Here is a 26,902-nt window from a genome sequence, read left to right on the forward strand (position 1 = left end):
ATACAGCTGAAGTGAGTATTATTTACCATGTTAGGAGCCTCACTCTCCTTTGAAATAGAGACAGACTTATAATGGATTTATCCCACTAAGCAGAGGCTGGAGCTGTGCAGTTGGCCGCAGTCCTTCAGCCATATGGTTTTGATAGTCATAACATTCCTCGAATTAAGGTTCAAGGAAAACTTCAAAGTCTACTATTACTCGGTGAAATTAATACTATTAGTGGCATTCATCTGTGGAGTTCAATTAAATTCTCTACCTGAGAAGAATAAGGAATTAGTCTTTTGTAATGATGTGTAGTCACAAGTTAAAATCCTTAAGAACAGCTGGCAATTTGGTCCATCCTATTCAGAGGGCAAAAAAAAAAGCACAAAACGTGAATGACTGGATTCTTTCTGTCATTTCAGAATATAAAGGAATAATTACTTTGTCTCTGGGAAGTTAAAATACATTATTTTGTCCATTTTTGTTTTGTTCATTTTATATTTCTGTTAGAGATGTCAAGATTTCCTGTTATACATCTAACCATGTCTTACTACATATGCATCTAAAAGTACAAACACAAGGAAAAAGCAAATAATTAAAGAGATATTATGATATGAAATTTGATTCTCATTTTAGCCTAGGAAATAACCAGCAATAAGTTTAAAAGCAGAAGAACTCCCGAACTACAGTAGTTTCAACTTCAAAAAGAAAATGAACTTGTAGATATCAGATTTTTCCATTTGGTCTCAATTTGTAACCGAGAGCAGTGCAAACTATGGAAGTAGTGACAAATCAGTTGAATTTCTAAAGAGCATTTTGCTTGATATTCAAAGAAGTCAAACCACAGAAATAATGCTCTGTTTACAGCATAAACTTTCGCTCTTGTCTATGGATGTTGTTCCCACATATTTAGATTCTGAATTATATTTACCTTCCCAAAATAATGGTATAGAAAAAAAAGTAAAAAAGAACTGTGTGTTGAAAAAAAGCAGATTGCCTCTGGATGATAAAGGATCTACTCAAATATTGTTTCAGTAGACCAGCTGATATGTCTAGTAAAAACAGACAAGCTTTGATGCATACAAGCCTGTTTTCAGATCTAATAAAAGATATTGCCCCTCTTTACAAGTTCTGGCTTGCTTACTGCCTTATACCATTCTGGCTACAGACACAGCTATTGCTCAAACACTATTGCTACTGTGAACCTTCCAGCCAAAATAACACTACTGCTGTACAAGTCCTAGTATCAGTTACTTCACATTTATCCAACATATTTTAATGCAATTTCTCAGAAGGGCTACGTAAAATACAGCATAGCATGCAGTTAATCTGCATTATGTTCTGAAGTGACCTGCCACAGAGACATAATGGAACAGCAATAGCAGTTATCAAAATTCAGTCTTTACAAATCATCCATGCAAACTGACATTTGCTTACTGTACCATTGCATCAAAGGAGAAATAATGAGTTTGGTTTTTTTTTGACAGTGGGAATTATTTTTGCAGGTAACTGGCAATAAAATATAGATATAGAAAGAGACTAGATACAGAATGGAGAAAAACATCTGGATGAAGTAAAGAAGGAAAGAGTGGAATGAAAACACGTAACTAAAGGTTCCAAAATCCTAGTAGTCTGCATGCTACTCTATGAAATCCCTCTTTAGACTGAAGAAAGAAAATCTTTAGTCATGTGGAAGAAAAAAACCCTAGCTTTACAAAATTTGAAACTTCCTTCCTGTAAATATTTTTAGATTTAAGCTATTTTTATAAAGCTCAGATAAAACCATTGACTCAAGATGTGAAGCGGATCTGTGTGTCTCTTCAGATCATGTTTGCATGTTGGTGTCAAAATATGTGGTTTACTCTTAAATAATATTTTCCTATTGTTTCTGATCACACCTTTTTTTTTTTTTTTTTTTTTTTTCCATTCCAAAAGTGTGGTGGCAACCCTTCTCCTTTCAGACTACCCTGTCTTGAAGTTTTGAAACTTCTCATGCTTTCTTAATGACACTGGTTTCACATGATCACCTTGTCTGGCTCTGCCTCTGCCTGTTGGTTCCCCTTGATTCTTTCATTCATTTCATTCCTAATTCAGCCAATTTCAGTAGATCCTGAATAAGGAAAAAGGGCTTTCAAAGAGACACTAATTCCTACAAAATTTTAGGCAGACTGCTTGCAAGAGGAGGAAGAAATGCCACTGCTGGAAAGGGTAGTACAAATCAGTTATCATTCCTCCTGCTTGCTATTAACTAATGAAGCTCCTGCCTAGGCCAGCACATCCAACACAAACCAGGCACTCTAGACCATGAGGGATGCAATTCAGGGCTGGAAGGGTGCAGGATGCTCAGCCCTAGGAAAACACAACAAGCTGTTTCTGTTCTGCTGCGCCCATAGCAATGCTCACGTTTACAAACCCCACTGAGCAGAAAATGGCCATCCCATGCCGGGTGAAGGATGGGGTTTGTGAGCCACAGGCCCCCTCAGATCCCTACCAGTGCAATGAAAAACACTCTGTGTGCAGAAAGCCGTTCAGAAAAGCTGAGGAAATCGCAGTAGTTCACAAATCTACAGATTTTCTGGTTGCTTTTTTGAGCAATGTCCTCATCTAGCACATTTAGGAACAACATTGACAAGTTGGAAGAATGGTTTCCCTTCTTCCCTCACTCTGCTCTTAAGGCTGGAAGGAAGTCAAACTTCTTCAAGGTTCATGTGGATGAAGAGGACCATATGGTTGTCAAATCAATTTTTTGAACTCTGTCCAAGTCCTACGAGATGGATGCTTTTCACATGGACACCACATGGCCTATCTGAGGACAGTTCAGCTAGGAATGAATTAGACAGGAAAAATATTTTTAATTGCTCCCTGTCCAAAAGATAGGTGAGATACTCTTTTTAGGCCTATAAACAGACTTTTTGACAAATGGTTTCTGCAATATCTTCTGAGCATTTGGGAGGCACACTGAGAATTTCTGTTCATGATGTTCATTTTACCCATACATGCACAACTAAATGAGTAACATGAAAACGCCACACCATGTTTCTTTTATCACAAGAATTGTTCCTAATCAGATAACCTCCTTTCCTCAATGTGAGAGACCACAGGTCCCTATGAAATCTTTTCTTAAAAAATGGCTATGATCTCTGCCTAAGCAACCATTCTTTTGTACCTGTAGTATGGAGCATGAACTGGATTTAACTGCTTCTGTGAGTTTTTTAAGAGTGACATTATGCCCATTCCAACATCACTGTTAATATCTCTTACAATCAGAAAGCAAAAGTTGAAAGATGGAAAGTCACCACTATGAAGAGAAGTCTTACAGTGATGTGAGGAATGGTAATTAAAGCAGTAACCTCAGAAGAAACTAAACTTAAATTTATATACTTGACCTTTATTTGCAACAGAAAAGAGATAGAGCATCACTCCAGGAGAGTTTCTACAAGTTTTTGATGCATCATTATCATGGTTTCTGCCCCCCCCCCCCCCCCTAATTTTGAATGTTAATTTATATGTACAGAGTAACTAAGTTTGTTTTCTGAGTGGACAGTCTGTGATGCAGCATTCAAGGGGCTGAACTAGGAGAAAAAAAGATCTTTTGTGGGTCTGTGGAAAAATTCTGCTTCCTCTCATTTGTTTTTCCTCCTTTTGCTACCCCACTGCAAAGCTCCACAGCTTTACTCTGCATCAGCAGCATTCTAAGTTTCATTTTTGTCTACTCATGGGGCAGTGCAGCATCAACCAGGGTTTAAGAATTGGAGATAAACACACCCATTAACACAGAGCCTTTCTAAATTCTGAGTAATTCCCTCACCAGAATAGAATGTTTTGTTTTTCATTTTCAGCTAGTCCACAACCAGTTTCACTTTTTGTTTGATGGGCTAGCTGCAGTGCTGGAGCAGGGAAGCCTTCAGGGAAATGCTTCCCTTCCCCACATTTTCACACTGAATTAAAGATGTCAGAAAAGCATTTCTAATCATACCAGCAATTTCTAATCATACCAACAGTTGTGTACAGTGAGGAATTGACCAGAATTCTGTCACAGTTATCTGTGTGGATGCTTTCTTTGGAGCACTTAGTCAGATTTGTGAATGCCTACTGACTTCTGTCTTCATCTCATGGGTATTTCTTTAATCAGCAATTTATCTTGCTTGTATCCTTTTGTTTCCACAGCTGCTGCACAAAGACAAACTGGTAACATTTATTTGCAGCCTTGGGGGGTGTGAACCTTTTCAGGCAGAAGAGTGTAGCACAAGGTGAGCCACAGCAACGCCCTCAGAAGCCTGAGCAAAGAGGGGCAGGCACAGGTTCTTGTTTGGGGGAACAGGAAGAATTCCCCAGCCAGAAGTCCATGTGCAGTTTGCTGGTTCAGGAACCTCACAGGGTCATTCCAGACCCAATACCTTCTTTTATTTGGTGCCATAAATAGCTGTGTGCTTCAGCATATTGTGACCTTTGATTAGCACGGCTTCAAGCAATTGCTGGTCTGTCAAGGCTCTCCAGAACACACCTTTAAACCAGGCAGGCAGTCAGATATAAGCAACAATACTTTTGACTTTTTTTTCCCCCATGCAAGTGCAAAATTCCTCTGGTATTGCTGTGCTTCTGAAAATTGAACATTAAGTAGAATCTAAAACCTGAAAAGTACCACCAAAGGTCCTGGAGAGTTGCAGAGGAATTGGTTCTTCATCTGTTCCAAGCCTAAGGTTTCAATTAAAATAATCAAAGTTTCCACTCTTTTTCTTGGCTGAAGGAATGCTTCTTCACAAGAGGGAATACTCTCTACAAGTTGCACCACCATTGTTTCCACAGCTACTGTTTGTATTTTGTTGTTGTTGTTGTTGACTTTTATGTGAACTGACAGTCAATTTCTTGGCGGACAATTGCCCGCATTATAAAAATCCACTGATGTGTCACTCTTTGGCTCTGCCGAAAAAAGCCATGGTAATCAGAAGGAACACAGTATTTGGCCTGTCATTAAAAAAAGTATCTACTTAACAATAAAAAGAAATACCATCGACACAGTAGTTTATTTTTAAAGATACAGTGTCCAAATGTAGGCAATTGTTTGAGGTGTCGCAGTGCCTCTCTAAGTTATCACAAACAGTGAAGGGCTTGAGGAAGAATACTGTGGTAGCAGGGGAAAGTACAAGCATTGTAGGTCCAGCTATTTTAAATGCTTTCCCTGGAAAACAAAGTGGATAAATGGGAAATAGGAGGAAAAGCTGAAAGTAGTTGATAAGGGACAAAAAAGAAGGCCACAGTACCATGCCCAGATGCATGAAAATCACACAGATATCACACAGGCTGTTTTGATGTGATTAGGTGTAACCCGAACATGAAAGACTTACACTTGCACACTTTCACCATGGTTAGGGCTTGTTTTTATTGTTGAAGAAAATGCACATAAAGCTATTCCTTCAGTAAACAAAGTGTTGTACAGTGGGGAAGGAGCCGCATCCCTTGCTTACTGAGTGGCTAACACAGTAACACACTTCAGCTTTCCATCCCAAATAACACCACCTAATGATCAGCAAAATAACCCCTAGTAACGCTGCTAAATTAGGACATCTCAGAACTTATCACCACTTGGTTTTGAGCTCCAGCTTTTTACTGAAAAACACGCACCCAATTTTGTTCCAATTCCTGCAGTGAGCAATTGGTTTTTCAGTCCTTTGTCACTGCGTGGCCCAGAAAATTCAAACATTTTGCACAAGAGTTAAAATTGCAGGTTCCTGGCCTGAGCCTCTCCAGCAAATTCCAACCTGTGGAGCCTAAATTCCTCCTGTGTTTTCAGCTCAATACCGTATCTTTCACTTCCTGCTCCGAAATTCTTCAATGATGCTGTTAAAATCAGACTTTGATCCTGAAATAAAGACTAACAAAACTTTAGGCACCACTCCAGGTATTCCTGAAGTCCAAGTTCCCCATATCTGCCAAACTCCTGCGCTGCCACAAGGCATCCTGTCCCGTGTTTCCAGGTTTTAAATCCAGGCTTGAAGTCTTCCCGGCCGCTACATAAAGCACGTACTAACACTGGGGATCTACCGATCTGCTGCTCTGGCCATGTAAATGCAGACGTATCAAAGAAAGGAAAAAGAACCAAAGAATCACAGAATATTCAGAGCTGGAAGGGACCCATGGAGATCATCGACTCCAACTCCTGGCTGTGCGCAGGGCATCCCAAGAGTCCCAACCGTGTGCCCAGAGCGCATCCTGAGCCCTGCCAGGCTCGGCGCTGGGACCACTGTCCTGGGCGGCCTGCAGGAGGATCGAAAGGTCCGTTTAGCTTTTAGAAAGCGCCGGTGTCCCCGCACGGGGTGCCGGTTCAGCGGGCGGTGAGGGCCGGGGCCGCCGGCATCGCTCCATTCCCGGTCTCTGTCCCAGCGCGGCGGGAGGCGGCCGCGCTGACGTCACCACCGTCACCGCCCTGACGTCATCATCCGGGCCCCGGCGCGCGCCCGGCGGCGCGAGCCACAATGGAGAGCGCGCGCGCGCCCAACCGACGCCAAGCAGGCCCCGCGCGCGCCCGCGCGCCGCCGGCCGTGCGTGTGTTGTGTGTGCGTGTCCCTCACGGTCCGCATCCCTCCCCTCGCCGCCGCCCCCGCCCCGCACACGGACACACGGGACTGGGGGGGGGTCCGGCCGTCAGCGGCAGCCCCGGGCGGGCACACGGGCGGCGCGTCACCGCCGCGCTCGGGTGGCCGAACCGCCGCCGCGCTGGGCCGGGTGCGGAAGGCGCTGCCGGCGCCGCCATCTTGCCCACGGGGCCCCGCCAGACGCGGCTGCGCCGCCGCCGCCGGGAGCGCGAGGAGCCGCCGCCGCCGCCTCCCTCCGCGCTGCCTCCCCCGCACCGCTGAGCCCCGAGCGCGGAGCTCCCGCGGCCCGGCCCCGCCGCCCCCGCCCGGCCGAGCCCCGGCCGCGCGTCCGCCCACCCCCCCGCGTGCGCCCGGTGCCCGGACGGGGCGGAGCGGAGCGCGCAGGCCCCGGCCCAGCCCCAGCCCGAGCCCAGGCAGGACCGCCGCCGCCGCCGCCGCCGGGCAGCAGCTGGTGACGCAGGAAAAACGCCCCAGAGAGAGAGAGAAGCGCTCGGGGCCGGCACCCGGAGCGCGGGCAGCGGCGCCGGATTTGCCCTCCCGCTTCCCGCCGCAGCGCAACCGAGTGGGAACCGGGGGAAAGCGGAGCCGCCCCCTCAGAGCCGCGGCCTGGCATGAGACCGTGCCCCGCCGGCCGCCGGGCATGAGGCAGCGCCCAGGAGGGCTCCGGGCCGCCGCAGCAGCCGCCGCGGGACGAGGGGAAGCGGTGCGCGGGTGAGTGCGGAGCGGTGCCCGGGCGGGGCCGGCAGCTGTTTGCGCTCCCCGGGGATGGGGCTCCGCGGGCCGGGGCGCGGCCGGGGGGGAGGACGGAGCTCCCCGGGACCCGCGGGGCGTGAGGCGGCGGCAGCGCCTCCCTCGGAGCCCCGGCGTGTCGGCCCCGCACCGCCGTGTTTTGGAGGGCGAGGGAAAATGGCTGACGGCTCCTCATCCCCGGCTGCCGGCGGGGGGGAGCGCCCGGCGCCCTCGGGGGGCTCTGGCCGCCCCGCCGCGGCCCCTCCGGCCGGGCCCCCTCGGTGAGGAGGGCCCGCTGCGTCCCTGCGGCGCTGCACCGGCGTCTCCTCCCCTGGTTCTCGCTTCCCTTCGCCCCGAACGCCATTACTGAGGTGGAGTGATTGGGGCCGCGTAGGCCCAGGCGACGCCTGGAAATCAGGCCCTGCCGAGGCGCTTTCCCGTCGGTCTCAATGAAATCCACCGGCAGCAGCTCGCTCACGCCCGCTGTAAACACTGTTAACACGTAGGCCACTCCTCTGGCCTCGGCTTCCAGCGCCCCGGCTTCCATCTACGAAAAACATTCGTGGCTTTTTCATCTAATTCCTGCAGTTCGCCGCGCCGCTTCTCCTCGGAGTTGTGTCTTCGGGCTTGTCTGTAGCGATTTATTTTCGGCAGGACAGCCCTCTCCCCTTGCCCGACGTGTGCGGCGGGGGTAGGTGCTTGTAGTTTGGCCGCAGATCCTCTCTGTTATTGTCCTCGAGAAAACGGGATTTCACCGGTTGGATGGGTTATTGGGGTTTTTGTGTGTTGGTTACCGCTGTGTTAACGTGTGCCGTCCCACTTTGTGCGGCTTTGTTTTGTATACAGTGGGGATAGCTTTTGAAAATTACTTATTTTGTTCTTGAGTGATTTCTTTCTTGTAGAGGCATCCAGAAATGTTGGGTTAGTTTTTCAGATGCCATATTTAATTTTCAGCTTGCTCCTTCAGAACTCCAGCTAGGTATTTTGCAGTAGCTCGCAACTGTACAGAAAAAAAAATTAATAAAAAGAAGCTTTCAGAAAAGAATTGTTCTAATTAAGTGTTCAAAGGACTCGTAGGCTCGCTGCAGACATATTGTGTCTGTCTCAGCTGTTTTCGTGTTATCTGTACAACTCGGTTTATATTCGCAGTCCTGCACTTGCGGTCCTATCGCTGGGCGTTTGTATCAGCCCCGAGACCCTCTGGAGCCGCGGGCTCGGAGCCAGCACAAGGCCTGCTCCTGCTTTCGCTGACCTATTTGCCCAACCCGGGCCTGGATTTTTATAAAAAGTTGTTGAATTGAGATACTGTTATGTCTTCTTCGGTACACTTGTGGCAACACTTGCTGTGACAGACCACCTAACCTGTGCTTTTCGGCAGCTTCTCAGATGCCTGACAAATGGGTGGTAAAATCGTTACATTTAGGAAGGGGCTATTGATGGGTGTTTGGGGATTGACGGAAATTGATTATAGAATAGAAACAATGTCCCTAGTAAGAAAGATTTAAGGGGGACTGAAATCTGCAGGCAGCTAACTTTATTAGTCATATTGTACTTGGGAATTTTTTTTTTTTTTCATATTTTACTTGAGAAATTGTCTGGCCTCCCCATCAAAAATGTTACTGATTAAGTTGCATATTTATTTCTGCAAAACCCGAGTCACACATGGGGGAGTTGGTTTGTTTGTTTGCTCGGGCTTTTTTTGTTTAGCTTTCTAAAATAATACTTTTGATTCTTGGAGTTGCAGTAATGTTTATTCTTTGAACCAACAAACTACAGTAGCTGATACCAAGAATTTCAGGGAGGCGTATGGAATACATGGATTGATTATTCTGTTGCAATACCCCAGACAACAATGATGCTTAATGATAGCTGTGTACAAAACCCAAAAACATAATCATAAAGCTGCAGTGGAAGAAACTCAAATTATCAGCATGTTTATAGGGAAAGAATTAACCAGATATAAATGTAAGATGTATCATAGTAACTTTTCCCTCTCCAGTGGGTCTTTTGTGGAGTTTGTCTTCAGGGTATTTCTTTTGGGGAGCTTCTGTCTTAATCTTGCCTGGCTGCTGCTTCATGTCCTGCAGAATTTGCCTTTGTGGCAATGTCTCTGCCCATGGAAATGACAGGAAGTCTGCATCTGGAGGTGGGAATCAATAAAGACAGTGGGAGCAAAACTGTTTTTGGTCTCTGTGGAACACTGTCACCCTTACATAAACATTTTATTCCCCACATTGTGGTGCCTTTGTACTCAGAAACAGACCAGTGCAACTACTCTGTGTTCTAAAGGCACACTTTTAGGTTTATGCATTTTATTAATATGCTGAAATTCATAGATGAGAGACTCAAAATAAACTAAGATACTGATTAGTGTTTAGTTTGCAAAATTAAGTAGACTTCTGAGAAAATAAAGGTACCTGTAATACCTTTGTTCCAAGGCATCTTATATTTGAAATTAAAATTAGTTTTGGACCTTACAGTATGAATACAGCCTTGGGTAAGAATGGGTACGAATTAATTTATTTATTAGTTTGAACAATTTATTTTTAAATGGCTTTGAAGTTCTGTTTCTGTCGGGTGTCTATTGCAAATATATTAAATTCCATGGAAAGTATTTCTGCCCTTCCTGCTCTGGTTTAGACAAGTTCTGAACTTCTTTCAGATATTTGAATGGAAAGTACTTTTGTGTTAGGTGGTACTCTGAGTGCAGAGATGTATCTTATATGTCTATATAGATATATATGTTTGTCTGTATATGTATTTACTCAATTAAAAAAAATACTGTTTTATCTATTCCAAGAGATCAAAAATAGGTATATTTTGAAAACATCCAGATCAAGGTAGCCTCATATGTGGAGTAAATGAATCAAAGGTGTCCTTTACTGTTTTTAAGTTAAAGCACGGTTTTATTTTTTTTTAAAGACAATCCAAACCCTGCAAAACCCTTGAAACTACAGTACTTACTTTAATTCTTTCTCTTGTAATTACAAGAGCCTTGCTTATCCAGCACTTGCAGAGACCAGTGTGAAAATGTGAGAAACTTGGCTGGATTTTGTGTTCATTTGAGAAGTTGTGCATGTGAAGGTTGTTGTGTGCTGTGGACAGTTGTGTGCTGGGTCGTGGGCATTCACAGTGATCTGAACACGTGGTCATGGTTTCTCTTGTGCAGGTATCTTAAGGTTTTCTTATGTGGATGTATCTTCTCTTCAAGCTCTGTGTAGCTGCACCCAGTTTTATTATCCATATCCCCCTGTTTAAAATCAGAATTCAAAGTTTAAAGCTACACTTCAGGGCGTGTTTTGGGACACAGCGTGGTCCTGTCTCTCGTTCATTGCAGTCCTTGTCTTTTGCAAAGCTGGCAGCATCGTGTGCTGTTCCTGTAAGTTTGTCTCATGTCACACATGTTTGTTATCTGGGTTCTGTAAATACACAACTTTACTTTTATTTTTTTCCATGGCTGAGCCTTGTTCTGATATTCCATAGCAGAGGCAAAGGAGGGAGGGAAGATCTTCTATTAGCACATGCAGTGAGACTTGAATTTTCTATCTGGGAAGTTTGAACTAGTTTAGATTTTGTGTTAGAAAAACACAGTGACTTTTTTTTTCCCATGTATTAAATCTAGTTTTTTGTTGTCTTACTAATGTAGGAACATGTGAAAGTTCTCACACTCTTATTATGAAACCATAATTCATTATGAGTTCCCTTTTTAGAACAGTTCTGTTGTACTGGCTGATTCTCTTATGCTTAAGGCTAGAACATGACTTGGGAGTATGGTTAACAGAGGTTTCCTCTGCTCTTGGGCATTTCAATATTTTGTTTGGAGTCTTCAGTAGAAAGGCAAGGCAGAAACTGTTCTGTCCTTACCTTGTACCCTCAAGATGTCAACTGCTTTCTGATACATCACAGTGCCCACCTGAGCCCAGCGGTGTGTTGAGCACCTTCTGTGGATCTGGGTTGGTAAAGTAGTTTAAAATGGGGTATTTCTAACCTTACAGGAGAGCTGTTACTAACTGTCCTCAGTGTAGAGGATAGGAAGAAAGTAAATAAGGTCTTAAAGCAGCCAGTTGTGACTTAATATTAAATCTTTTTCTTCTCTTTTGATTTTTGTTTTTGGTAGTTTTTTGTTTGTTTGTTTTCTTGAGGGAGCTGAACAGCACAACCAGCTCCTTCTGTATTTTCTGCTGCGAATTTTCTATTATTTGCTTTGTTTTATAAGAGCCATTAGTTACTCATTTTATTTTGAGAGTTGAAGTCACTCTGCTCGTTATTCAGGCTTTTTGGTTATGAGTTGTTGTTGATGTGTTTTCAAATAAAAACTATAATGCTGGAAATGAAAACCACTGGGATATAGGTGTGTTCCCAAGGTTGCTTTCTAAAAGACCATTGTTGATATATGACTTTGTTAAAGGATTAGTTACTGTTGACCATGAGAATTGCTTTTGGTTAACTTTGTGTCAGTACAGCTCTGAAAGAGATCACGGGATGTAGATTTAAGATCTGGGTGTGTTTTGAATGCTGGTATCATCAAGCCTTTTTCATGAAGTCAGGTTGAAAATGCTTTGGAAGTAATGGGTAACTAGCAGGAATGTTACTGTGGGAAGCTTTTAATTGTAGCATCCTTGATCTGCTTACAAAACCACTTTGTTACCCTGTTTAGTGACTGAGTTTTCCTTACACGTGTAACTCCCAACAGAAAACCACGATTTTCTTGCATTTCGATCTTTGCATGGACATTTCAGCAAATGTCTGTTTGGTAGTTACCATTTAGCTGTGGGTTTACTCAGAAGAGGGGAATTCCACATTGCATCATTCCTTAGAGATGTGCTTTTTTTTTTTTTTTCCAAATTCTGTTTCTAAGCTGGGATTCAAGACTGTGTCGAATCAAGACATCCTTGTGCTGCGAGTTTCCTCATATCCTCTCTGTTACAAATTGCAAAAATCTTTTTTATTTTGACAGAAGTATTCAAATGATTGCTTCAAAGTAATGAAAAGTATGTGGAGGGAATTTCAGGGCTGTCTTTTCATTAGGCTTTCATGTAAAATACCCAAAACTGAAGTAACAGAATTGTCCCTAGAAGAGCCTTTAAGACAAGTAGCACTTTTTTGTAACAGCTGAATGGCAACATGGAATGACAGAGACGTGCACCTTCCAAATTCCATGGGCTTCAGTCTTTGAGTAATTTCATTGCTGCTTAACCTTCTCTCAGGCTTCAGCAGGACTAGGTGGGGAGAGGAAAAGGTTTGGTTTTGTGTTAGGGTGGTCGTACCTGGAACAACATGAAATGGTGAAAGAAGGAAAAATAAATACTATTTAGAAGTGTGTTCAGTCAGAAAAATCAGTGGTGATGTCAGTGATGATCTCTCTGTTACCTGAGGGGCTTTTTTGGCTGGAGGAGTGTCCTGGCTGACACTGTGCTGTGGGACAGTGGGGCTGTCCCCCCTGCGCTGGCTGCGGGTGCAGCTTCAGTTCTCTTGTCCAGAAATCAATTTGACAGTGAGGAGAAGAAGAGTCTCTTTTCAAATATAAGATAGGAATGGACATTGTTGTCAAAACACTGGCATCTTGGGAAATGAGCCTTCAGTTGTTTGTTTTTCTGTCGTTTTAGCAATAGAGTACTTCTGGGTGTTTTTTAGTAAATTTTGACTGGATGAGTCCATGAATTTGAAAGTTACATGAGAAAGACATATCTGTTTAATTTCTAGGTGAATTGGTTGGTGAAATACTAAAATTTTGCTGAACTAAAGCCTTAAACTATATTTTAAACTTTATTTTAGACTTTGTAGATTTCTGATTTAGAAATAAAATGTTAATTGTCTGACGATTTCTGATGTTTTCTTTTAGTTTATTTTCCTGAACCCTTAAGCTGTGACGATTTCCTTTTTTTTTTTTTTTTAAATCTTAAGTTGTGACATAAATCCTCTGGAGCTTGAAGATACAGCTCAAGTGGTTGGTTCTGCAGTTTCAGGTTCCAGTTTTGCACAGCTCTCAGACAGTGTTTTATTAACCACTGTGGGACCTTAAAATCCCAGTTGCTTTTCCTTGAATACTTATAGTGGTGTTTTTATAGAGACACGTGCACACTCATGCAATGGGATTTTCTCTAGCATGATGGACTGACTTTTTTCCTTAGGTGGAGTGGTAACGTCAGATGTCTGAAGTGCTTTACAGCTCTCTTGCTGTGTCAGAATGTCTTTGGGGTAGTTTTGGTAATTAAGCAGGATCACAACTTGAAAATTCTCACAGTTTGTGTTCTTACAGCAGTTCAGCCAGCTTGCTGTGTTTGACAGTTTGTTACGTGTCTAGTGAAGATGGAGCTGAAAACATGAATTCCCTTTGTGCAATTTGGGAAGCCATTTTTTTTCCCTTTGCTTCCATGGAAAGGGACTTGGATTTCCAGGATTGGAAAAATGAGGATGGGGTTTTTTTGTTGGGTTTTTTTGAATGGATGCAGCAACCATCAGTGATGAGTGATGTTCAGTGAGTTCAGTGGTACCTTACTGTCTGCTAGTGTGTAGTGAAAAAACTCCAATCAGTCCCAGCCTCTGTTTAGCAGGTGTATGACTGGGATTTTCCATTTACCTGCACCATTCTGAGATTTTTGACTAGATGGAGGAGGGTTTGGTAATTCACCCTGCCATGAATATTCCTTTTCATTTCTATCACTTTCCTGATAATGGTTTGAATGTTTAGGACCAGTAAAACTGCTGATACGTTGTCTGGAGGCAGCTGAAGGAGGGTAGTGGTTAGTTCAGTTTCATTGCTGGCCGGTAAGAGCCAATATCAGGGTTTAATTTGGAGGTTCCCCTGCACTGTGGTGGTTGATCCTTAGATGGTTCTCCAGAAGATCCTCATTTTCTGAAGTTGACGTTTTACTGATACTCAGTGTATTGTTTGTGTCACATTTACCCTGGTACAGATTCCACCCAAGGGCTGAGGTGTTGTGCAGGTTATGGACATTATGTAGGCCAGCAGTGAGTAACTCAACAGCTGAGAGCAGAGGATCAAAATCTCTCCTGCTTTGTGCTTTCAAGTGTGTGCTTCCACTGTGCTACACCTGAAATATGGTTTGAGGATTTGGCAGTGTTGATGAGCCACTGCAGCTCTTTGTGGGTGTGAAAATACAATCAATAGGTAGTAGTTTGTGCTTAAAATGAAGACTAACCCTTTAGTTCTACTTTCAGTTAGTCTAGCAGCAAAATTTGCTTTAATGTGAGTTCATCATCGTATGTCACTTAAGTTCTAAATTGCAGTTGTCCACTAGAATTTTTTATTCCATGTATTTGACATAATCAGTTTCTCTAGTGTGTTTCTTCAGTTTAAGTTCTTGTCTTAGAATTTTGTTCCAGAAATGGAGGGGAGGAGGAGAAGCCTGAACAACCATGTTAACATTTAAACAGCTCAGTTGCAATGATTTTTCCTTTGATAGGAATTGTGAAGAAGTTACTTTGGACATTCATTTCTGTAGGTATAAAAAACTTTGCTTCTTACATAGGCTGCCAAAGTGTTTGTTTTCTCTTAAGATACTTTCATGATATTTGTGATGATTTTTTTGTTAATAAGAAAATTTTGTTATCATTTTTGTAGTTTGCTCCTACTTGCCTGTTTGGTCAAGTGTTAGTAATCTGCTTTCAGTGAGAGTTGTCTTGTCTCTGCTGAGTAGCAAATGTTGTTTCCCCAGCATTGGTGATGCTGGGTCTGTACTTTGGTGATACTTTCTAGCTGTGAATAAGGAAGTGTCTGCAGTACAGACCACAGCTTGTCACAGGGGGCATCTAATCAGTTGAGTGTTTTCTTTGCCTTGATACATTTGTAAATATGAGGTTGATGTAAGTGAAAAGTTTGTTTCCGTCATATTATTTCATCAGGACTTGGGGTTTGTATCTCAGAGTGAATTTCTCAACAGAACCAGAAGTTTATTTTAACAAAATGTGTCCACTATTAATTTTTTAGCCAAATTGTCAGATGGCTCCGTGAAGTTATTTTAAAATTGTGTGTGGTAGAAAACAGATGATGCAAAGAGCCTTGGGAAAAATTATGAATCATGATCTGTATAAGCATTTTATAAGCATTTAAGAACCATTTAGGGTGGTGGTAGTGCATCCTGTGATCCAGCCTGGCCTTGAACACTTCCAACAATGGGACACCCACGACTCTGGGCAGCCTGTTTGGGTGCTTCACCACCTTCACAGTAAAGATTTTCTTCCTGGCCGCTCATCTAAACCTCCTCTCTTTCAGCTTAAAGCCTTTCTCCCTTGTCCTGTCTCTACATGCCCTTGTCACAAGTCCCTCTCCAGCCTTTTTCTAAGTCCCCTTTATGAACTGGAAAATGCTCTAAGGTCTCTCCAGAGCCTTCTCTTCTCTGGGCTGAACAGCCCCAGCTCTCTCAGCCCATCTTTATGGCAGAGTTGCTCTGGCCTCTGCTCCTTTTCCTGTGATCTCCTCTGGACCTGCTCCAGCAGGCCCATGTCTTCCTTGTGCTGGAGACCCTGAGGCTGGACACAGCTCTGTGGCTGGGATGTCACCAGAGCAGGGGACAAACTCCCCTTCTGCACCCTGCTGCCCACACAGCTTTGAGTGCAGCCCAGGCCACGTTTGGCTTTCCAGGCTGTGAGTGCACATTGCCCAGGCCATGTGCTTGTCCCCCAACACCCCAAGTCCTTCTCCTCAAAGCTGCTCTTATTCCATCCTTCACCTGCCTGTGCTTGTGTTTGGGATTGCTCTGACCCTTATGTAGGACCTTGCACTGGGTCTTGAACTTCAGGTTCCTCTGTGTTTACATAGACGTGGAAAATGGGGAAATAGGAGAATGAAGCTTGTCATTAAACCGGTGTTTTCCCTCCCCCTCTCCCCTTAGTTAGGAATTCTTCCTCCCACTGGATCCTCAGCTCATTCAGTCAGATGGAATTGGATCATCATTCAGTATTTTTTCTGGAATTCTTTCTGTAAATGCGTATGTGACATCAGTCTAAATACTGAGTGGAATTATTCCTCTGTTAAGCTTGATGGGTTCTTTAGGTTCTTTCCATTCTCTGCCTGTTTATTACCCAAACATTAATCAAAAAGCTTTTGTTGTCTTTGTGTTATTGTTAAAAAACTGAGACTGTCAAGTTCAAACCTACCTCCTGTCATAACTTTTCAGTGGATTTTTGTTAGATATTCAGGTGTTACACAGTTTTGTTGGCATCAGTTGCTGTTGTACCTCCTCACTCTTTCTCCGTTTTTTGTTTCTCTCAATGTCCAGAAGAATGAGAGGAGGACAAAAAGGTTAATCTGAAAAAGGCTGGTGTGTTCTCCAGCAATGTTTTTGAACAAGACACAGAATTAACTTTGAGGAGTTCTATATAGCTGTCTTATAAGCCAGAGATTTCCCTTTGATTTCTGAAGTTCTGTTTCTTTCCTTGTTAGACATCATTAAACTTCTGTGACAAATAAGGTACGGACAATTTTTCTTCCCGGTGCCTCAGTTGATTACTGTTTACGCAGGGGACTTGGTTTGATAGAAATGAAATTACAGTGGAAACCAGATTACTCTGAAAATTCCAATTAGGTAGGAGCAAAATGGCAAATTGAGCCTTTGACAAATACAGAGAGCATGTTGTGTCTGTCTGTCATGCAGACACAAGATTTTGTTAAAGGAGAACCTATGAAAAAGTCGAAAGTTGTTGACTGTCACCGTGGATGTAGCTGTTGTACTCAGCTACTCAAGCTCTGTCATCACTAGTTCCATTTTTTTAACCTGAGTTTCCAGGTAATGTTTGAATTGCAGGTAGAGTTTTGCTTAGAGTTTCATAACTCTGGCTTTTTAAATTTTTTTTTTATTTTTGTCATCGGAAGTAAAATTTTTGCCACCTTCCGTGCATTACAACTTCTGTGTTACTTGCTGTAGCTTCATCATTAAGTTGTCTCCTTGTAGTGAGATTATTCAAAGTATTACTGCCAACTAATTTTCCTGACTCATTGTGATCTGCTGAATATTCCACTGGCTTCATAAGAATTTCCAGTACAGTTTGTTGCCTTCACCTTCTCAAACTTCTTGCACTTGGCATTATTTGCTGTAGCTGCTTAATATTTCTTTCATGACTGAGCTTGTGCTGTTGGTGGACTGACATTCCTGGCATTTATCATCTACTGAACACCTTTCTCTGTGTGTGTTTTCCTGTGATATCCATTATGCCTGGGAAGAATTTTGTTCTTTATGACTTTCTGTGTTGTAAACACTCATTTGTGCTGTAATGTACGTGAACCTTGGTTACATATTAGTTAAATATGCGCTAATTGTAATGATCTGCATTCGGTTTCCTTCACTTTCCCTCCTCTTCTAGGGTGTAGTTTTGTGAGAGATTTGCAGCGATGCTGAAAGAGGTTGGTTCTGTTCATGGTTATGTTCATCCTGATTCTCCTGCCATTGTTAATGTTCATATGGCGTATGATACAGCTGAAAATGAAAATTATTTTATTCCTATCCTCCAGTAATCTTTCAGCCAGATTGGCTTCTTGATCTGGCTGGTGATGTGATGCAAGGGCTAATTCCTTAGTGGTGAAGAAGTGCTTAGGAAGGAAGGCAGCAGGATCAGCTTCCTTCCCTTCTTGTCACAGTGGAGACTCCCCTGATTTCAAACAGACTGAGCGGCTTTACACTGAGCTAAGGCCTGTCCTCGTGCAGAAATACAATGAGACTTATTTTTGAGAATTTATTAAGATATATTACTTGTACTGGGGGATGAAATCGCTGTTTCACACTGAGATTCCAACAGTAGAAGCAGAACAGATCCATGCACACACTGTGGTGGCAAAACCACCTTATGAGGGTTCTGTCACTCACGTGGTGCTGGTTTTAGCACTGCCCCTGAGAAGAACAGATCCAATGTTCCTCCTTGTCTCTCCTGGCCTATTGGTAGGCTCAGCTCAGAAGTGGGATCTTTGTAGGCTGTTTTGTGATGAAGGGAGGGCTCTTTAACAAGGAGGTTTTATGAGATCGGCAGTTTATGGGATTATTTCAGTCCGGGGAACACAACAGCAGTGTGTGTTACAGATTTTTTTAATTTGTGTGTCATGGGTTTTGATTTTCTTGAGTGACTTCCTGGTTTTCAGGTAGCTGCAACATAATTCTTAAACCCATCCTCAGTCCTTAGGATGTGTTAATAGTTGATTGTTTTCTCCTGCATTTCTCAGTAAAGAAGGTTGTGACATGCTTTTTAGTAAGTTTTATGGATACAGGGATACTGTGTGTCTGGGACAGTGGTGTCACTCCTTGGTTCTGTGGAAGGGAGTGAACAGTGGAAATAGTTCTTCTATTTCCCACCCTGCTCTGTTCTTAGTGTACTTAGTGGGGGCTTCTTGTTCCTTTCCAACCTCCTCTGTTATTTATCTTTCTGCATTTATATCAAACGACACCCTTCATTGTGTTGGCAGAAGGAACATGAAGACAGAAGACCAAACTGCTGTTCTGTTGCCTCTTCTTGCTTCCCTATAGAGAGGCCAGGACATTAAAGGGGAGTTGTTACACAAGTTCTGTGGAGCAGGTGGATCGTTCTCAGGGACTTCTGGAGGATTTGGTCTGCCTAGGAAGATAGGATTGTATGAGTTTGGTTGGAATGGAGCATGTTTAAGGCAGACAGAATTAAAAGACATGAGCTATCATCTTGTAACACCTCTAGGGAGCTTGTGCAAGCTTGATTTTTCAGGCAAAGTGTCTTATGACTGACATGGTTGTAAGGCAGCAGAAAATGTCAAAATGTTTACTTGCAGTTATCTGGCATGGAACAGCACAAAAATCGCCAGGCTGAGTAGGCAGTTGGTATGTTGAAACTAGTTGGAAGTTTGGTTAAGTTTGTTAAACAGTGATGAAGGAGCTTATTGAAAAATGAATTTTAATGCTGCTGTCACTTTCTTCTGTATTAGAGATATTTGAATTACACTTGACAGTGATGATGATGGTAGAGTTTGGGTTCTTGTGCTTAGTTTGTGCTGATTAAGCATTACATGAAAAGCAGAGTTCTAAAACAAGTGAACTTAAAGCTAGTACTATAACAGGAATGCTTAGATATTTGAATTTAAAGCATTTAAAAATATCTAGGTATTTTGCAAAGTTATTTTTGTCATGATTCAAGAATGCAATCTACTTCCAGCTTAATACCTGTGTTAGGTGCTGTAATTATTTACAATTAACCAAGCAATAAATCGTGTTGATTTTATACTTTGTGTGAAAATTTCCATTAAGTGTTGATAATGTCACAGAATATTAGACATAAAGACTACTACTGATTAATTTTCTTTAGTGTTTGACATAGTTTAGAGAAGCCATTAAGTTTTCCATAGGGAGCATGAAGGGAGCCAGAGAGGCTGAGCCAAATTTTTGCAGGTCAGTTTTAAACTCCACTTTTCTACCAGAATCTTTACAGTCCAATTGCAGTATTGACATGAGGTGCTGCACACCACAGTGACACATCAGGTGCTGTGCATGAGCAGGGTTTAAGAAATGGTGCGCAAGTAACATGTAAAAATAACATTGTAGTAATATCCCTAATTCACTAGCTGAATGACTTAACCAACATTTCAAATATTTATAGTCCTGAGTTTTGCAAAGCCTTAAGTGCAGTATGTATACTATAAATAAGGCCACGTTTTCAAGCTGCAAGTGGGACAAATCTGCAGGATGCCATTATCCTTCCCTTCAGGTACTTGAGAAAGAATGAAGTGCATTCAGCACTTAGCAGTGGCCTGGTAAAATGCATGAATGTCATCAGAAATTACAGAATCCACAATATGTTTATGTGTCTCAGGAAGAAACCAAGGCTGGGAATGGCACTGAACATGAGTGAGGATTTGGACCTCAGTATGGTTTGGCACAATCTTCCAAGGAGGGAATGTTGAAGTGTTGTTTCCTTTTTTCACTCTGTTCTATAGGAAGAATTGGAGTTGTGAACAGTATTAAATGACTCTAGTACTTTGAAGGGAGTGTTTTGATTTAAACTTTTCTGATTAACTTTTTGATTTTTGTCTGCAGTTAGTATTATCTGTAATCCTGAGGCAGTTGGACTAGATGATCATTGGAGGTCCCATGCAGATGAACAAAATAATTCTATTCTTAAATATTCTTGAAATTGGAGGAGGAAGTAGATATCTCACCATTTTAGCTTCATCAATCCTGCCTATGAAATTGTGTTTTAAAAAAAATCTGAGCTTTCTCTGAGCTCTGCAGCGAAAGAAGAAAACAACATCCAAGGGAGTTTCAGAGGTTTATCTTCTGTTTATCCTCTGCTAGAGCTGGGGTACAAAAGTTCTTAACAATTATGAAGGGTTTGAGCCTCTCTCATAAAAAGAAGTGACACATTCTGTGGGTAGCTTTTGGAATTTACAAGACCTATGTTCTTCTCTAGTTAGCAGTAGGACTTGGCTTTGAGAGACATTATAGAATCTAATGCAACCTAAAGTAACAATAAAACCTTCCTGCACAAATTGCAGAGCTGAAGTTTGGGCTGTGCACTATCAATGGCTTCACTACAATCCTCACAATATTTGATACAAACCCCAACGTTCTTACCAAGTTAAAGGTCCAAGCATTTGATGATGAAAGAAGAGCCTTGAACAGTACCAAGGTTGGGCATCCACAACGTTCCTGGGCAGCGTATTCCAGTGTCTCACCATCCTCAGACTAAAAGATTTTGTCCTAATATTTAACCTAAATCTCCCCTCTTTTGTTTGTGCCCGTTAGTCCTTTTCCTTTCACTGCCATTCCAGATGAAGAGTCACTTTCCAGCTTCCCTGTAGACTCCCTTCAGATACTGGAGGAAAGTTGCTGTGAAGTCTCCACTGAACCTGCTCTTCTCCAGGCTGACCAGCCCCAACTTCTCAGCCTGTCTTTATTTAGGGAGCTGTTCCACTGCTCTTACCAACTTCGTGGCCTCCTCTGGACTTGCTCCAACAGTTCCATGTCCTTATACTGGGGACACCAGAACTGTACCCAGGACTCTCAAGTGGGGTCTCAGCAGAGCAGAGTAGAGGAGGAGAATCCTAAGATGTTAGAGACTACCTGAATTTCTGTACTGCATTATAACACACTTGTCTGATTAAATTTACAGGAAAAAACCTCAGCGTTTAAAAAAATGAACCTTTACTGAGTGAGACCAGAATTATTAACATGACTTTAACAAATAGGAGCACATTTCCTAGCCAAACCCTTCACCTAGCAATTCAGTTTTGTACTGTTAATATATTACCAATTACATAGATAAAACTATAAAATTACTAATAAATCTTGCACGTGGCACATTGCAGAGTAATGAGAATTATCTGGTGAGCTTGGCATGATAAAATGTGCACTAACATAGCCAAGTGTCAGGTTATTTACCTAGAAAAAATGACATATAGAAAACTTTGTATATATTGGTGAACATGGCAAAGAGCACAGTTATTTTACAAAAGCAACTGCCTGTGAGCACCACAATTGTATGTTTGTAGAAAGAATAAATTTTAGCACTGTCTTTTTAATATCAACATGTAATTTTGGTCACAGAACTGATAAGAAACTTGTGAATTACAGCCTTTTACATCTAGGAAAAAGTAAGTAGCCAGAAAGTTCTCCCTCCACACCAATTTGCTGCCCTAGTGAGATGAGAGTGCAGTGGGATGAATCAAATATCTGTGAGATACTAGAGAATGTGAGAGACCATCCATTGCCAAGGTAGCCTGGCTGTTCTGGGGTTTGCAACTATTTATCTACTCCCTTGCAGTTATGGAATGAAGATGTCTGTTTAAGATTGCTGTTTCTATTCTCTTTGACTTTTGGGCTTATCAAAGAAGAAAAAGGACTGAGAAATCGGCAGACAAGAACTACACAAGTACTGGCTCTTTCCTTTAACTTTAACTGGCCCTTTCCTTTCAAAAAAAATCAGAACTGCCAATCAGGCGCACAAACAAAATCAGGAAGAGCAGGAGAACCTACCTTTTCCTCCAGCTTTTGAGAAGAGGTACAGCATTTCATACACGACATGGTATCTCCTCCTTGGTTCCGTAGCTACAAATTATAAATACATAAGGCATTATTCCAGCTAGGAGCTTTTAAGCTGTGGACTTCAAGAACAGAACCAATACATCTAAATTGTGTTTTTTTGTAGGTATTTTAGCTTCTGATGCAATAAAATGTTTGACTGCTTGAATTAGCACACAAAGTTAAGAAAAGCCACTACCACCTATCTATAGATACACTTTCAATTAAAAGTAATGTCCATACAGAGAACCCATCTTTAAACGTAACTCCTAAAGCACAGATGATAAAGAGTAACACATTCAGTAAAAGTTCTTTGTACCAAGTGGAAAGGGAGGATGCTGAAGGCATTCCCAGAACACTGGGACTGTTTTGTGCTCAAGTTTATTGGGTAGTGAACTTGGCTCCATAGCTTGCAGAGGTGTAGCTGTCACATCCATTTTTGAATTGGTTGAATCCAGGACCAAACTATGGATTTAATCATCAGAAGTAAGAGAACTAGTGCATTTAATCCATCTTCAGTGCAAACTTTAGACATGCTATTTTCTTGAAATAGTGATAGATATAATGATACAGTAACAATTACTCCAGAGATGATAATTACCAACTTCAGTAGGTTACCAACTGTACTCCTTCTCCTTGCCTGAACTGTTCCACAGCTGCCCACAAAGGACTGGGTTTGCAGCTGGACTTGAAGTATCAACTTAATCCTAATTGGCTCTATGGCCAAAAACATGGTTTTTTGGGTTGCAGAAGGACAGCTTTGTGCATAAATTAACCACAGCCTGTTTGGGAAAAAATATTAGATAACGGCGTGAATTTGATCTGACTGAAACAAATTATATTCTGAAGTTCTTTGATATTTTTTGTTTTTTTTTAGTTTGCTGCTGTAGCTTGTTCTATTAATACAAGGTAAAAGGAAGTATTTCCCACTTCTTTGCATGTTCATTGGGAATTCAAGAAAAGGGCTTTACAGTAAGTGAAAGTCATGGTTGAAAACATCTAAGCATTTTAAAATAGATTTTTTGCATTTACTAGATAGAAGTCAGTAAGTTTGCTCTTTTTAGGTTCTAGTGTGTGCATTTACCAGTGGTTTTTATATTTACTGGATTCTGTTCTTGAAAAGTCTGGGTTTTTTACTGTCACAACTAAAATTTTCATCTCCCACCATAAAACCCCATATTATTTAGCCACTTATCAGTGTCTTGAATGTAGTTTCTTCATTGCTGGGAGATGTTTAGACCAGTAATTTAAATAATAGAATTTTAGGGGCTGTACATTTATGTCCCTCTTCCTTCTGTCACTGAGATACACTGAATATCCTTGAGGATGTATTTTGATAGCAGTTGAACCAGTGTAACTTGCAGTGAAAGCTCCCGAGTGAAGGAATGGCTGTACAGGATGAAAGGCCCAGTCTTGCTCAGCACTTTCTCTTTGACAGCAGCCTGAGATGTGCACCTGTGGAAAAGCACGACAGCAGGGCAATAGCCCGCTGGGAGGAACTCAGTTCATTGTCCTAACATTTGGTGTCAGACATTGAATGGGTGCTGTGTATTTGGGTTTGTCTCTGTTTACTGTCATATGAGCAAAACACCTCTTCAGAGCAGGAGCTGAGACTATTTTTTCCATCTCGTAGCCAGAACAAAGTGTGTGATCTGAAGGCCTGACCTTTCCATTATTTGTGAAGAAGTATCATGTGCTGGAAGTAACCAGGGGTGCACTGTCTGACTGTTACTTGTCCCAAGAATTATTGGCAGGTGAATGTCTTTTGGAGAAAGACACTGCTGCTCTCAGTTCCCTTTCAGGGCCTGGCCTTCAGCAATTACTGCTTTGAAGCAAGGCAGTCCTTTGATGTAAAGGGTTTCCTTTTTTGTTTATGTCTTCTGGGAGGTTACTCTATGTGGAAGCACCTCTCCTCTGAAGACACACTGACAGGCTTGGGGCTGTTCAGCCTGGAGAAGGCTCTGGGGAGGCCATAGAGCCCCTCCTGGTATTGAGAGGGAGCTACAGGAAAGCAGGAGAGGGGCTTATGGCAAAGGCATGTAGTGACAGGACAGGGAGAATGGCTTTAAACTGAGAGCAGGTTTAGAGTAGATGTGAGGAAGAAATTATTTCCTGTAGTGAAGCACTGGCACAGGTTGCCCAGAGAAGTTACAGATGCCCCATCCCTGGAAGTGTTCAAGGCCAGGTTGGATCAAAGGAGCAGCCTGGTCTAGTGGAAGGAGTCCTGTCCATGGCAGGGGCTTGGAATGGGATGATTGCTGCAGTCGCTCAGTCCCTCCCAACCCAAACCGTTCTGTGGTGCTATGAAACAGGTTGATGTTTTGAGTGTGTCAGCTTTGTTGCCTTGGTGTGCAGAGCCAAATCCTGTTGTCAGCCTTGGCTTGAATACAGTTTGTTTTGATTAGAATTTCTGGGGCTCCAAGTTCCGAAGTTCAGTTTCATTCTCTGCTTGCTTAAACTCATGTGGGTGCTGCATGTAGGAGCATCTTGTACAAGGCGAAGTTGGATGCTGTTAAGTAGACATATCGTGGCTGAGCTTAGTCCCAGCACCAAGTTTTGAATTAAAAAGAAAAGAGACCTGAAAGAACTGAGATATATTTTAGGACAATTCCCCTTTATTTTGTTATTTGGATTTGAAGACAAAGACGTTTGTGTGTATACATGGATGTTCTCCATGTTCCAGAAACTTATGATGCCATTTGACTTCATTTCAGGTGTATGATGTGGAACAATCACAAAAAAGGTTACTTGAAGTAATCTATTTTTCCATAAGAATACTTTTTGTTTGTAACCATTATAGTTACTCAAATTCTTTCTTGTTCTGTACCATTAAGACATTTATTGCTTTTAAGTAATGTTGGAACTTGATGCAATTGACTAAGTCTCATATACACTCACTTCTTTAGGAGGAGAAGGAATTTAAAGGGTTTATTTGTATTTATTGTATTAAAGGGTACTTATTTTATTTTGGTGATATGCTGTGTGAGATAACATTTTCTTATTGCTGCTTATCAGGTATTTTTAAATGTTGAAAGTTAGGTACTTCTTGCTCAACTGAATAGTAGCTTAATGACAGGTTTGGCATTAATCATTGAATGCATTTCACTTTCAGTGCGTGCCAGTGTCAATGAGCAAAATGCTGCGACCTCCGGTTCCCTATTCTGATTATGTAAATAATTTCCTCCTTCCTAAAAGATACAAGGCTCAGGGAGGAAAGAAAATGGAAAATTTGTGGGGGTGTGTATATATTGTAACTCCTGAATTAGGTCAGTGTTACAGATTTGTTGGGGGAGGTATTTCTAGATGAGAAGTCATTCTGGTTGAAATAAAGGAATAGGGTAGAAGTCTAGAATTTTTAAACTAGAATCACATAATAATCCTTGTGATGAGTCAGTACTTATTAAGGTTTTAAGAAGGCAGTTCCTGGAATCCTGTATGAAACAAGTCAGTGATACCTTTCAACCCCAAATTTGTATTGCTGCTGTTAAGCCTTTTTGCACTACAGCACTTGTGATGAAGCACATCTGTGAGCTCCTGTTTCATGGGAACATCATTCTGTAAATGAATTGCTGTATGCTTGTTAGAAAGCTCTGTTGTTACATGTTCAGCAGACACTTACTCTGGCATTCATTGTTACCACATGGCAAAGTAGATTTTGTGACATATGTCCTCACTTGTGGATAACCAGAGCACTTTAGTTAAAGGAAAAAGTCTGTCCTGCTGGATAGGGCTTAGGTAATGTTCCTGGATAATAAAATGTATTTTTAGGTCTGCCTCTGTCACCTTGCATTTGCTTTTTTCTGTGGCTCTATATTATAAGTAGATGATTCAGGGGAAAGGACAGTATGTATGGGGCTATTTCAGTTACTTTTGAAGAGGAGACTTTGAGAAATTCAAATGAAGGTCATTCTAGAAGTATTAGAAAATTGTGTCTGTTCCTTTATCATTGCATGCTAAGATGCCATCTTTTGTGTTTGCTGTGACATGTTACCATGTAACAGAGTATTGTGTACCTACTTACTTCTTACCTACAACTTATCCAGGAACCCACATCTGATTTTTTTCTCCTGACTTTTGGTAAGGTGCTTGATTTCTCCCTGAAACAAAATTAACGTGTTGTCCCATGTAGGCATGAGATTGGAGACTGTGATGAGGTTCAGGTGTGCAGCTGTACTGAATGGAAGCAGAGGCTCCTCCTGGAGGACAGTGCCATGCCTGGTGTCCTCTGTGTGGGCAGCAGAGCCCTCACAGAGTCCTCTGTTTGAACTCTTGGAATGCTGTTCACAGTGAGTGGTGCCTTCTGAATGGGGACCATACAGAGTCAAAAAATCTATAGTTGTCTTTTTCTGGGGCTACTGAAAATCCAAGGAGTAAGGTGGAGCAAAAACTGGCTTTCGCTTACAATTTAGTGGTGGATCAGGGTGACATAAGGAGATGGGAAAAACATGTCAAATAGGAATTTTCTCAGTTGGCATCAAAAGCAAGTGTCGGTGGGATTCATTTGACTCAGTCTTCATAGCCTGATACATTGCTTGATTAGCAGTGGAGGAGTGAGTTTGTTACTTAACAGGGTTCTGTCCCCATCTTGACCTTGTGTTAAAACATCCA

General features: G+C 42.1%; 1 protein-coding gene across 5 annotated transcripts in view; it reads left to right on the forward strand.

Moving 5' to 3' along the window:
- The first annotated feature begins 6,916 nt into the window (after window positions 1-6,916).
- Window positions 6,917-26,902, forward strand: part of USP9X (ubiquitin specific peptidase 9 X-linked) — a 97,355-nt gene continuing 77,369 nt past the window's right edge. The window contains exon 1 of one of the 5 annotated variants that reach the window (XR_010743017.1): window positions 6,917-7,286. The gene's annotated coding sequence lies outside the window, so the exon portion shown is untranslated. The remainder of the gene's footprint in view (window positions 7,287-26,902) is intronic. The other 4 variants (XR_010743016.1, XM_066314050.1, XM_066314049.1 and 1 more) reach the window with 4 other exon arrangements.

Source organism: Sylvia atricapilla, chromosome 2, assembly GCF_009819655.1.
Source record: "Sylvia atricapilla isolate bSylAtr1 chromosome 2, bSylAtr1.pri, whole genome shotgun sequence".
Classification (NCBI taxonomy): domain Eukaryota; kingdom Metazoa; phylum Chordata; class Aves; order Passeriformes; family Sylviidae; genus Sylvia; species Sylvia atricapilla.